An 11,528-nucleotide genomic window follows, 5' to 3' on the forward strand; every position below is an offset into this window, starting at 1 on the left:
CGGGGCTATAAATATGATATATTAATTATGCTTAATACTTAAAATATTGTTTATTATGTTTTGAGGTTAAGGAGTGTGCACAGAACAGGGGAAAAAAAAGGGGGCTGAATTTCCTGCTGATGTAAATGAACAAAGCAATATCAGTACTTCAGATTAAAGCACTACAATTTCTATTGTGCAGAAATCTTTGATTTGTCCTGCAGATTCTGAATTCTTATTCCTTCTAGTATATTCTGCAGGAGTTCAAAAACAGGAAGCAATACACACAGAGGTATGGGAAAGCTTGGCTTCTTTGTTCCTTGTCCAGTAAGTCAGTAAGTAAGAGAGAAAAAGCCGAGAAACTGACCATGTGCTGCTGAGGAGCCTGGAGAGGGAGTACAGAAGAAGAAGTAAAATGGCAATTCCAAGGGTGCCAACTTGTTTCCATTTAATTGGCATATTTTGATCTGAAACATTTCCATCATAAGCTGTGAGAATAGTGATGCAGCAGAAATTTTTCCCTAATTTTCAAGCTCTTTAAAATTGAATTAGAAATACACTTCAAAAGAAGGAATGGACACACGACAAAGAATTACCAAGAAATATTATGCCATGTGTCATTATTCACTATTCTATAACAAATAAGCTTGTCAGATCACAGTCCAGTTTGCAGCACACTGGTGTCAGCCACCTCAAACTACTCTCTCTGGGTTGATTCTGTTTTTTCATTCTTTCTTCCCTGAAAAGCCAGGGACTTGATGAGATTGGGAAATCTCCCACGCTTTTTGATCAGAGACTTTCTGGCTGTCATTCCCTTTTCTGTAGGAGAGAGGTTACATTTCCCATTTGGACTGCTACCTGAGGAGATCAGATGCCTGGCCTGAAATCCCTAGTTCAGCACAGACTTCTAATGTGAGCTTAAGTATGTCACTTTGCCTTTTTGCACCTTAGTTTAACAGTAGCAAAGGAATCAGAGCACTTCTCCACCCCTGAGGGCTAGACTGTGGGGTGCTCAAAGGCCACGGGGACATGCAAGTAGCTCAGCCAGGTGTAGGACTTTGATCTCCAGAGTTATCAAGCCAGAATTTCAAAAGCACTTAATTCACAATGAGAGATTTAATATTTTTAAGAAACAGTTCACTTTTTTAAAATAGAAGTTTCATCATTAATTCTTTAAACAGCTTACATAATCCCACATACAAGTTTCAGGAATTCATCTTATTATCTGCCTTTTACTCTAAACTCTGTTTTGGTGCAACATGAAGTTTGACCAAGAGGCATTACATCTATGCTGGCAGCAAGTCTGTGGATGTTGATATGCCAGGCAGGAGGTAGGTGATTTTTCTGGAGACATAGCTCACTTTCTCTAAGGGAAAATATGAAATAAAAAAGTATAGAATGACCTTGCACTAATAAGCCTCTGCCTCGAGACAATGATTAAACCTGGTAGCACAAGGGCTGGTTTATGAGTAATATCAGCTAAGGTACTAATGAAAGTATCCCAATAAAAAAATGTATAACTTAGGGACTTGTCTGCACTGAGAAATTTGGTCATTGCTCTTGCTGCATTAATGTGATCTGAAGTACAAACAAGAAGGTATATTCAGGTATTGCAGTTGGCTTCTATTTCCAGCCAATCAACATACTTTAACAGGAGTGAAATCTGGATGTGAAATCTGCACTTTGTACCTAGTTCTAGTTCAAGGACCTTATTGTCCAAAGGTTTCTCATCACCAATGTAGCTGCAATACTACTGCCCATTACTGCAACTCATATACTAAGACTTGAACTGGTTTCTCCTGCACAAACATCAATGCACTCATTCAGAATGTTATTCTTACAGTCAGGAATATAACAGGAAAGGATCTATGTGAAAAGGTCAGAAATTAAGTTGCTTCTTTGTTTCCTTCATGAAGGTTATTCTAGAAACAAATCAATTTTCCCCACTTAAACTGAAAATTTCCATGGAAAGATAGACCCAGCCTCTTCTGTTAATGATTAACACATACCCACAGATCCATTGTGCACACACAGCAGGTGTGATGGGTCCAGGCCATGACAGGGTTACTGTTCAATGTGCAAAACAGCTGTTTGTCCAGTACCAAATCTACTGCCTCTAAATTGGGAAATTTTGCCAGCTTGTGGGCAACCAGCAAGAGAACAGTAAAATCAGTCAGGCTGCAGAGAAACAACTTGGATAGCAACATACTCAGACAAGCGAATAAGATGGCAAGATATGGTCAAGATGTACATAAAGTACAGTTCCTTTGAGGTTCAGCAGCACCATTTTGAATTGTAGTATTTCAGTTGCCCACTTAAACCTTTCAGTACATGATTGAGAAAAGCCCAAGAAAAATATAGATCTGCTTTCGTATGTCCAGAAAAATAGGACAACTAATTCTTTTTATGATCTTAATGTATTTGAAAATCATTTTTTTAAATAGAAAAATTTTGATGGGAAATTCCAAGTAACTGCAACATAATCCCTGCCTAGAGCAGAGTTTGGTCAGTGCCTCTAAGAACTACTATGCAACAAACAAAAACCAACCAAACAAAATAAATAAAATAAAACAAATAAAAGTAGCAGTGGTCTGTGACATAATTTAGGTCATGTACGTTCTAAACTAGTCCCTCTCCGTTGCAAACGTTTTAAAGAATTGGTATAACCACAAAATACCTTTTTAGTTTCCAGGCTATATTAACAATTGACCACCAATGAGGGAAGTTTACTGAGTGGTTATTTCCTGCTCTTTGAAAATTTAACCATAAGCAAGTTAAAACTATGTTTGGAGTACAGAGTTAATAAAAATAAAATTTAAAAAAAAATCGGTTGCAGGAAAATAAAGGTTCATTAAGCTATTTTTTAAGAAACTTGATTTTCTATGCAGTAGAGGTCATACATAAAGTTGTTTTATCAGGGAAAAATTGATGTTATCTGTCCTTTGCTAAAAATATTAAAGTTATTTTTAAAGTGACCTGAGACACAGTAGAGTGGAAAGGCATCTGTTTAAAAAGTAAATGAAAATCAAAGAAGAGTTTTCTGTGTAATTCTGACTCTTACCAATGACTTGGACATATCTTTTCAAACAGTAAAATGAAAGAACCTGCAGTTTCTGAGATTTTTCTACATTCAGCTACAGTACCTGAAAAATTGCTGAAGTAGAAGAGTATCTAAAAGGAAAGCAGAACAAATTTATTTTCTGACACAAGGACTCTTTTTGCTACAGGCCATAAAAGTTAAAGCAAAGCTTCAACAAAATATCAGAAGAGACACAAACAGCTGCTGTATTTCAGGTCAGTCTTACAGACTCAAATCAGGTGCTTTCCTACAGCCATGTAAAACAAGTTCCAGGATGTGGATTTTCTGTGTTCAGGTTTGATTTGCAGACACTTTCTCATGCTCTGACTCACACAGGGAATAAACTTTAACTCCCTCTTTTTAACTTAGTCCTCCACAAGATATGACTTCATGTTTTATTTCAGAAATCAAGAGAGAAATTATCAGATAAATACATTAGTCTGCACTCTGTACACATACCCCCAGGTCACTATGAAACATGTCTTTCTACCATGAAACGCTTATTCATTTACCAGCCACCGTGAGCACATCAGATCATCCTCTCTGGGTTGCTGAACTGGGATCTGTACTTGGAGGAAAGACAGATTACTGGTGTTGTGTCATACTTTCTCCTTTACCTTCTACTCAGCCACCTTGGTGATTGGCAAAGATCTCATCAATGAGAACCAAGTGGGTAAAGGCAGAGCAGAACACTTAGGAGGCTCAACACCAAAGCTGAACCTCCAGATTTCCAAACAGAAATCAAATGCCACCCAGTTTGAGCAGTTGCAGCTGCAACTCTCCACAGAACTTGACTTTCACACATAGCCCTTAGCTCTATTGTGAAAAGGAGTTTCACAGTGCAATATAGCCAGATAACATGGAAAAACAGTAAGAAAAAACCTTTGCCTATATCCCACCGGCTGCCAGCTGTGGGCTGGAAAGATGCAGGCAGACAGGACAGGGAGCTGCAGTGACACAGCCCTAGGCATTGCACTGTAGGGATGCAGAGCTGTGGCTGTTATTCACTATATCTCTGTTGTCCTCACAACCTGCTGCAGGGATCAGACCCTTTCCTCTGGCTAGACAGCACAGTGTGGCCCACACACTCTTCATGGCTAGTGCTATTTACAGCACTCTTGAGGGGCACATTTGCAGTGTAAATTTGAAGGGTTTTGGCTGAACATCTTCCTCTGGCTAAATATCTTCATAGACAGTGGGACTGAGTGCATCCTCACTTTCTGCAGACAACATCTAGCTGAGTGGTACGGTTGACACACCTGAGGGGTGGGATGCCATCAGGAGGGACCTGGACAAGCATGAGAAGGGGGCCCATGTGAACCTCATGAGGTTCAACAAGGCCAAGTGCAAGGTCCTGTACATAGCTTGCACATAGGCAATCCCCAGTATCAATACAGGCTGGTAGATGAAGAGATTGTGAGCAACCCTGCAGAGAAGGACCTGGGGGTACTGGTGGATGAAAAGCTGGACGTGACCTGGCAATATGTGCTTGCAGCACAGAAAGCCAACCGTATCCTGGGCTGTATCAAAAGAAGCGTGGCCAGCAGGTGAAGGGCCATGATTCTGCCTCTCTACTCTGGTCTGGTGGGAAACCACCTGGAATGCTGTGTCCAACTCTGTAGTCCCCAGTACAGGAAAGACATGGAGCTGTTAGATCAGGTCCAGAGGAGGGTCACAAAGATGATCAGCAGGCTGGAGCACCACTCCTATGAAGAAAGGCTGAGAGAACGGGTTGTTCAGCCTGGTGAAGACAAGGCTCCAGGATGAGCTGACTGCAGCCTTCCAATACTTAAAGGAGGCCTATATGAAAGATGAGGAAGAATAATTTAGCAGGGCCTGTAGAGACAGGACAAGTGCTAATGGTTTTAAACTAAAATAAGGTAGGTTTAGACTAGATATAAGGAAGATGAGGGTGATGAAACACTGGAACAGGTTGCCCAGAGAGATGCTAGAAGCCTCATTCCTGGAAATATTCAAGGTCAGGTTGGAAGAGGCTCTGAGCAACTTGATCTATCTGAAGTTGACCTTGATCACTGCAGGGGGAGTTAGACTAGTTGACCTTTAATGGTCCCTTCCAGCTCAAACCATTCTATGATTCTATGATTCTAAATACTTACCACAAAGATCTTTGCACCTACTTACTCTCATGTCTCTCTAGTAGATTATTTGTAATATGCTCAACAGTTGTCCACAAATTGTTTGCCTCATGGTCATGGCCTTGATATTCCCACCATGGACCTTTGCCCAGGCTGCTTCCATTTATTTTAATTTCTTGCAGCACACAAGACTGTGCTCCAACTTCTTAGCATGCAGAAGGCCATGCCTACAGATGTCCAGGGATATTTCTGCAGCTGTAAACATTCTCTTCCCCTGTCTACACACTGTCACAAGAGACCAACTCTTCTGCCTCCATGTGACCCTCCTTTTGGCCTGGGATCCTTAAGAAATAATATCTCCAAATAAAATGACCATGACATTGAGAGAGCTCTTTTGAAATCCATCATCCTTGTGCTCAGACAGCACAGTCCTAAGAGTTACTGCTCTGAAGTAAAGAGCCCTCATGATATAAGGGTGTGAGATGGTGTCTGGGGTGTTGGGACACTATTGGAAGACTAGGCTGGGTAAAGGGAGTAAGACTTGCTGCCATCACAACCATACTGGTTATTGGTTTAGTCCCTAAATTAACCTGACAATCCATTCCCAGATTTTCTCTGTGGAGAGATCTGAATAGTAGTCAGCTAATACTACTACATACTGCTCTGGTAGTATGCTACTGGAAAGATGTATTAGGTGTCTCCTCCTTCTTAAATTGTTTGACTACGTCTGCACATGGCTGTTGTGCTTGAAAGTAGAGGGCCATGTTTCAGGAACTCAGTGAGAATCTAGGAACAACTTTAAAATATGTCCCTCCACAAATAAAAAACTTTGGAACTCTTGGTGTAAACAGCAGAATTTCTCCTGGTCTTCAGGAGACAAAATGACAGCCTTAGAGTTTCTGGAATCCTTCAGGATGCTTCAGGTTTTCCATTCTTTAAGGGCGTGTCTTTGTTTTGTTTTGCATACTGGAACATCTCTATGAGGATGCACATGTGGTAGGCATGTGTATGTGTTGGAAGGTGGTGGCAGTTACACTGTTTCAGGAGGTTTTTCTCAAGTCTTCTGTGGGATTCTTGTTTTGGTTTATAATTTACTGTCTGTGATTAGCTAACAGGCCTAGAGGCCTCTGAGTCTTCAATGCTACAAATATAAAATTATGGTGCATTTTAAATGCTTTTCCATTTTGGAAGTTTAGTATATCAAAGACGGTGGTGAAGAATGACTCATTACCAAGAACAGTAAACTCCAGCCTTGCACAAAGATAGGCCAGCACTTTATTGAGATTCCCATTTGGCCAGAAAAGTCCCTGAGACCTTGCCTAAGGAGTAGAATTCCATGTAATGAAATAAATTCTGTTAACAACCAGAGCAATTATTTTTGTGTTTGAAAACATGAAACACTGTAGGCTCCCTGCTAGCTGAACTGCAGCCACTTCTGCAGCAGGAATATTTTTGTTTGTTTGTTTAAAAAGAAGGAAAACTGCAAAAGGGAGCGTAGAACTATGATCACCTGTGGTTTTGTTGCACCCAAAATCAAAGTGCCGTGTGCTGGCAGAAGTAAGTGACAGTCCCCATACTCCAGCCCCAAATTTCTGTCTTAGTGGTATACAACAGGTTAAAAAAGTATGGAGAAAAGACTATATTATTCAATCTTATAATACATTTCTGCAGGCAACATTCAGTAGCTCAGTTCGACCACTGGCCCCACCGGTGAGTTTTAGTGCTCTGAAGATTAAGATTAAATTCAGAAATAGTAAAGCCAAATTTTCTTGTTTTTTCCAAGGGGCAGGAGGATTATATATCCCTCTTATATGTATAAAATAAGTTTCCATTATTCAAGAGTTGTTCCACAGATCAGTGTCTAAGGCAAGTGTGCTTTTTTTCTGCAGCAAGCCTGAACACTTCCTTAGTGACACAATGAGGTTTTGATAAACAGAACCCTTTTAAGTAACATTGTAGAGGTAACCATTTTTCCTTCATGCCCTTTCAAAGGGGCACTGGCATTTTCAAAATGGCACACATGAATTGCATACCAATCTAATGATCATACAGCAGATTGGAAACTTACTCCTAAATGGCTTCTATTGTAAAAAGATAGTCAATTTACATGTTAGAGTAAGGAGGTCTGAATAGAAGGAAAGCCTGAATATCCTTACTTACACCAGTTTAATCCCACAGATTTCATTGATATTACTCCTGATTTGTGCCACCGAAAATGAAAAGAGAATCTGCCACGGCAAACTGAAATGAATGATGCTATATTGGTGATCAAAGTAGAAAAGCCTTCCATCAAAGAATAGTGTGCATTACTAAGCTCATTTTGTTGTACTAAAATTATTTACTTCTCTAAAGAGAAGTAAAAAATCTCCAAAGTGGAGACCTAAAATCAGTTCAAAAGTACATAAAATATGAACTACATAGAAGAAAAATGAAAAAATAGAGAATAAGTTGGTATTTTTCTCTCTGCATCTAAAGATCTCAACAAAATTTACCATCTTGAATTATGTCAGCCTCATCACACTCATTTCAGAAAAGCATTATATCAATTTGGAGATAAGAGCAGGCAAGATTAAGGACATAATTTCAGAATCACATAAATTATTTGGGAGCCTCAGTTACTAAAATCTATTGAAAGAATTTCAGAGTAGCATTATATTTCAAAAAATTCCAGCAAATTAATGGGAAGAATGAATGTGCACTGTTTCTGAAAAATCTGGCTAACAATTCCTCTAACTGGGCACCATGAACTTCACTGCATACTTCTGGAAACATCAATCAGATCCAAACAAGCTGCATCAGAACGAGGTTGATGGCCTGGATCTTTTAATTCAGACTTGCAACTTAATCACAAGTTCTTTTATCATTCTTGTTCTAGTTCAGGGATTTAAATAGGGCCATATTATAATTTTATAGACAGTTATCACATGGATACAAACCTTCTCAGCAAGGATAGTTTGATCAGTAAATGATATGCAGCTTTTTTTGTTAGCTATTGTCTCTTTTACTTTTTGTATTACCAATAAGTTCGTGATAAGCTTATGATATCAGCATGCACTAGTCAGTAACTGTAACAAGCCAAACTTCCTATTATGCATATATAGATGACTGGACAAAGCCTCTATTCAGGCGCAATTGGTAACAACTGTGGAACTTGTTTCCCTCACACTTTGCTCATTTACCTGTAAAGTCTGCTGCCTCTAACATCAGACAGCTCTCAAGTAGACTCCAGAAGTACATGATGCTATGCAGTTAATGGGCTCAGTTGCCAAGATTGAACAGCCAAATAGGGATGGGTGTCAGATCTCTCTATATACTCTCCCACACATCCGGAGCTGGGAAATGGGATCTGTGCAAATGAAAGAGAGATAAAATTTAACCAAGTATGCCCTTAATGTTAAGAGCCTTAATCAAGACAATAATACCTCCATTTCATAACTGCAGGTTTTGCTTTATTTTAGCACCTGTTTATTAAACTCCCTGCTTCTCATATTCTGAAACGGAAATAAGCCAATTTTTTAAAGCGTTTGCAGAGGGTTTTTCATCACTGAGGAGCTCTAGGTGTGGATCAAGAGAAGTATGCTGATTACATAGCTCACGTTTTCACCTTGTTTTTTTATGTGCTAATTGTACTGCTCTTTCCTGCTCTTGAAACAGATAGGTAGGTGCGTTGGAGATGTTTGATGCCAGTACCAGCAAGTATTAGGTCCTGAAACACTGCCACCTGTCTCAGTTTAAATTGTCAAGATGTAAAAAAAGTAAAATCTATATCTTACAGGGAAATATAAAAATCCTAATCTTCAACTCTTTCAAATTACACTGGATAACACAGTAGAAAAATATTACAATGAACAGGAATCGGTCCTTTCTGTCAGAGGGATGGACTACGTAAATTAATCAGTCTTTTTTGTATCTAATTTCTATGGTAGCAAGGCATGAACATTTTGACCAAGCAATTTACATTAATTTACAAGTATAATTTATAAATCTATGGGTTCATACATCAGGATTTCGGATCAGCTTATATAATGTGTGTAAATACATTTTCACTTTATTTGTTAATGTATTGCAAATGAGGATATAAATCTGACATGAACACAAGTTTAGCTAATTTTATTCATTTAAAATGACAATCACTCCTCTACAAATGGGTAACAGAGGACTACAGCACAGGCCTTGTTCTGTTCTTTAGCCCAGGGTTAAATTTAAAAACCAAATTTAAGTCAGTTATTTATCTTCTGAGATATTTGCTCTTGACTGGCTTCTTACCCTAAGAAATACAGGGCTGAGGGCCTGATCCTCAACTGTAATGCAACTAGAGCATCCTTCAGCTCAGTTCATCATCTTCAATGAAGTTATGTTTGTTTTCAATACTTGAGGATCTGAGGTGAAATCTTTGTTCCAATTAATTCAATAAGAGTTTTCCTGTTGAACTCAAGGATTGCATCCTTGGCCTTTCTATGTATATACATTTAAGTGATATACAACAGCTCTGTACAATATGCATGTAGCAGATCCTTTTATGGAAAGAGTAGAAAGCTCCTCAGACAGTGCATATCCTGTTTCCTTGCGAACAGTTTCCGAATGTTTATAAAACAAAATATAGGATGACTTATGCCAAAGATTCATATAAATTTTCACCATTTATAAATATTGTTGACAGATTTTGGACATACATTAACATTTAAAGTTTCTTTAAGCCTTTTGAGCCATCCATGGTCTAGTGTTACTTTAGTTACACACAGAAAACTTTTTTTATTTTAAGAGCCCTTCTTGCCTGTGATCATATTTTTGAACGAAAGGTTTCACATAAAACCAAAATGACAGTGGACATTTAACAGGAAAGGACTGAAGCAATAAATGTCCAAAGAGCAGCTGGACCCTGTTTCAGCCTGCATGAGTTGTACCAAATAACTGACAGTCTTATTGCCTTTCCATTTTACACAAAACTACAGTAAAAAAGTGGTATCTTCTGGAAGCTATACCTGTGGTATGTAACCCATATTCTGGGCAGAGCTGTGCTTTATTTGGGCAGCAGATAGTGGATCCATAGGTGATATTTCAAGAGAAATGCAGTTGTGGAAATTAAAGACAGAAAAATTATGTGTAGGGCCCAGCTCCACTTAAACCCGTAGCAGTTTTTCTGTCTTCCTCCACAGGAGTCGGAACAGGCTCCCTGGAGAGAAATCCTGGTTCCTTTTAGCTTCTTTTAGCAAAAAAAATCTCCAGGTTTGTACTCATAGAGTACAAGCATGACACAGTCATGGAGACTGTTAAAAAATTGTTTATAAGGTAGTATTAACATGCAGTCATTTTTTTACTATACAAAACTTCTTGTTTAATACCTTGCATATTTTACACATTTTCTATCAGTTTTTCTAATAGCAATCTGTTTTTGTCCCCTCCTTTCCTCCTGCTCCTATTTCTAAGGATGTAATGTAGTAAGGACTTGATCCTGTATGACCAAACACAGGGAAGTCTTGCCTGAGATCAGTGGGTGTTTAAGACCTATAAACATTTACACATGCTAGCACCTCTACAGATTTAAACAACCTCTCTCTCTCCCTAAATTCAACACCTGGCAGAATCAAAGCAAGCTAGAGAGAAACGGGCCCCACAAATTTTCACCTTTGTGCTTCTGCTTATATTTTATTACTTCTGCTAATTTTGCTGCAAAGCATAAAGTAAACTCTGCATTCCAATATAATATAAATGACATAATTTAATGTGACTAAGAGATATACAGATGGCATTGCATTTCCTCCGCAGTGTGGAGAGGTCAGACAGCAATTGGCTGTAACACAAACTAAGCTAATACAGAGCTACAAGCTGCCAGATCTTGGTCCCTCTTACTAATAACCTATACTATGTGAAGTAATTGAGCATGCAGCAACTTTCTCAACTGTACTTAAGCAAGGGACAGGGTTGGAAAATGTCAGGGCTCCAATTTAACAAGTCTTCACATAAATAGGAAATATTTTAAAAGATCTTGATAAAAGGTTCAGAAGGAGCAATCTTTTTTTACATGTGGCTAGATCTAAAGCTCATATATCACAGCAGTTTAGTTTTACCTCCTTTGGAAAAAATGAAAAAATAAATATTGAAATTGAAAATCTATTGTTCACTTAGATACACAAAACCCGTTAACAATAATGTGTTATTACTGTTTCTCTAGCTTTTTTTACTTTTGAGTGTCCAAAATATAACCAGCAACACTGTTCCAAAGTTATCTGGTTTCTTGCATACAATTCCCTCTTTAAATCTGATTCTAAGGATAGACAATCAAGTAATTTTTCAATGCAAGAAGTCTCTACAAATTGGACTGTAACTCCATTTACAAAGGATCCTCACTAATTTGGTTCGCTTCAGAAATGTAA

The sequence above is a fragment of the Apus apus genome, chromosome 1, assembly GCF_020740795.1.
Source record: "Apus apus isolate bApuApu2 chromosome 1, bApuApu2.pri.cur, whole genome shotgun sequence".
In the NCBI taxonomy this organism is placed as follows: domain Eukaryota; kingdom Metazoa; phylum Chordata; class Aves; order Apodiformes; family Apodidae; genus Apus; species Apus apus.